At 36.2% G+C, this 3,060-nt stretch overlaps 1 protein-coding gene and 1 pseudogene across 3 annotated transcripts in view; one reads left to right on the forward strand and one right to left on the reverse strand.

Moving 5' to 3' along the window:
* GRIA3 (glutamate receptor, ionotropic, AMPA 3) overlaps window positions 1-3,060 on the reverse strand; it is a 491,170-nt gene that overhangs the window by 166,503 nt on the left and 321,607 nt on the right. The window lies entirely within an intron of this gene.
* LOC102833646 lies at window positions 1,605-2,272 on the forward strand (annotated as a pseudogene). Its single transcript, XR_438715.1, has one exon. The product of XR_438715.1 is annotated as a dihydrofolate reductase pseudogene (transcript).

Genomic DNA, 3,060 nt, shown 5'->3' on the forward strand with positions numbered 1-3,060 from the left:
ATTACATAAGAAAAAGGAAGCCTATTTCCTGATCATATCCACTAGGAGACACCCAGTACGCTTAATAACACAATAACAAACATCCATTTAAGCATTAAAAAACCCACATAACTACTGGAAATGACAAACAAAAGATCTCAAACACAACAAATGATCTCAAAACATGTCCAAAACCAGAAAAGAGTAACTGAGACAAATGCACTGGATACAGACAAAGGCTACCCAGAAGAGGAAGAGTAGGTTTTGGCTTTACCTGAGAAAGAATTCAGAAAAATGATATAGAAACAAATTCAAATGCTCCGAAAAGGGGTGGAGGAAAGCAAGGAAGAAGCCAGGAAAGTACTACAATTGAAATCAAACAAGATTGATACAGCACTGGAAACAATTCAAAACCCACAAAAAGAGGTCAAGATGATTAATTATAAAATATCAGAAATGGACAATACACTGAAAGGGGAAAGGAGCAGAATAGAAGAGATGGAAGCCAGAACTAGCAAGCTGGAAGACAAGTCTCTCAATACTTCTAAGATAGAAGAGCAAGCTGAAAAAAGGATAAAAAAAGTCTGAAAAGAGTCTAAGATTCATGCTGGATAACATGAAGAGGAACAATTTAAGAATTATTGGCATTCCAGAACAGGAAGAATCAGAGAAGTCCATAGAGGATATAGTTGAAAAGCTTCTGGAAGAAAATTTCCCTAACATCTTGAAAGATGAGAAGGTAAACATTCAAGTAGCCAAATGTACCCCAGGAAAGATAGACCCCAAAAGAAAGTCACCAAGACATATAATAATCAAGTTCTCCAAAATCAAAGACAGGGAGAGAATCCTAAAAGCAGCCAGGAAGAAGAGAAGTGTCACTTACAAGCAAATCAGATTAAGCTCTGACTATTCAGAACAAACTATGCAGGTAAGAAGCAATGAGGATGCAAGAAACACACACATCCAAAAAGAAGAAAGAACCAAAATTAACACATTAACACAGCATCTACAACAATTAGAAACAGACCAACAGAGGGAACCTACAGCCACCAAAATAAAAGAAATAATAAAGATTAGAGCAGAAATAAATGAGATAGAAAACAGAAAAACTAGAGAAAGAATCAACAGGACAAGAAGTTGGTTCTTTGAAAGGATTAACAAAATTGACAAACCATTGGCAAACCTAACAAAAGAAAAGAGGGAGAAGACACAAATAACACACATTAGAAACCACATGGGTGATGTCACAATAGAACCAAAGGAAATCAAAAGGTTAATAAGAAGCAATGGGGAAACATATTCAAAACCCTAAAAGAAAAAAAACTGGCAACCAAAAACCATCTATCCTGCAAAACTATCAATCAAATACGACGGTACAATTAAAACATTCCAGGATAAACAGAATCTAAGAGATTTTATCAAAACCAAGCCAGCATTTCAAAACATCCTAAAGGGAGTTCTTTGGACTGAAAAGCAACAAGAACAGATAACCAGAGATTGACAGACGTGGCAACACCACCTGGAACTCAGTTGACAGATAGCAGAGTCCAGAACCGAACAAAACTACAACGAATTCAAAGGAGCTGGGAGGTCAACCAAAGATCAAAATTATATCAATGTCAGTTGCTGTCATGGTTCGACCGATAAACTGCATTGTCGCTGTGTCCCAGAACATGGGTATTGGCAAGAACGGAGACCTCCCCTGGCCCCCGCTCAGGAATGAATTCAAATATTTCCAAAGAATGACCATGACCTCTTCAGTAGAAGGGAAACAGAATTTGGTGATTATGGGTAGGAAGACCTGGTTCTCCATTCGTGAGAAGAATAGACCTTTGAAAGATAGAATTAACTTGGTTCTTAGTAGAGAACTCAAGGAACCCCCACAAGGAGCTCATTTATGTGCCAAATGTCTGGATGATGCCTTAAAACTTATTGAGCAGCCAGAATTAGGGAATAAAGTAGACAGTTTGGATAGTAGGAGGCAGTTCTGTGTACAAGGATGCCATGAACCAGCCAGGCCACGTTAGACTATTTGTGAAAAGGATCATGCAGGAATTTGAAAGTGACACATTTTTTCCTGAAATTGATTTAGAGAAGTACAAACTTCTTCCAGAATACCCAGGTGTTCTTTCTGCTGTGCAAGAAGAGAAAGGCATTAAGTACAAATTTGAAGTATATGAAAAGAATGATTAATATGAAGCCATCTCCTGATTTACTTCAAGTTGTTCTCTTCCTCTACAAAGAATTATGTATTTTAACATTAGGAAAAAGATTTTGTTGGCTTTTGATCTATGAATAGTTGTTTCTAAGCAGTGTTTTTTTTTTTTCCTCCATCAATCCTAAATACACTATCAGATATCGTTAAAAAAAATTATATTAATGTCAAAGAAGGGATAAACGTAGCAACAGAGATCCAGGGAGTGAGGATGTCAGGTAGATTACAGGATACAATAGATTCTCTTTAATGGAGAGAAAAGTTAATAGTCTATAAGGTAACCACAAAGAAAGTTAATACTTCACAATTTACCATGAAAATGAACTTCCAAGCAGAACAAGCAAACATGAAAACTAACAAGAAACTGACAAGAAATAGCACAAAAAACACAAACTCAGCCCAAGAAGGCATGCAGAACAAAGGAACGAACAGCACTATAAAAAAATTAACATAATGACAGCAATTATTTCATACCTATCGATAACTACATTGAATGTCAATGGATTGAATGCACCAGTGAAGAGACAGAGAGTGGCAGAAGGGATAAGAAAACAATACCCGTCAATATACTGCCTGCAAGAGACACACCTTACATACAAAGACAAAAACAGACTAAAAGTTAAAGGATGAGAAAACATATACCAAGTTAACTGCAACAATAAATAAGCAGGAGTGGCAATACTAATATCCGATAAAGTAAACTTTAATACAAAAACCAAGATAAGAGACAAAGAAGGACACTATCTCATGATCAAAGGGTCAATTGAGCAAGACGGCATAACCATAATAAATATCTATGCTCCCAATGAAAGAGCACCAAGATATATGAAGCAAACCTTACTAGAATTGAAGAAAAATAGATAAAT

Source organism: Chrysochloris asiatica, unplaced genomic scaffold (assembly GCF_000296735.1).
Source record: "Chrysochloris asiatica unplaced genomic scaffold, ChrAsi1.0 scaffold00051, whole genome shotgun sequence".
Lineage (NCBI taxonomy): Eukaryota > Metazoa > Chordata > Mammalia > Afrosoricida > Chrysochloridae > Chrysochloris > Chrysochloris asiatica.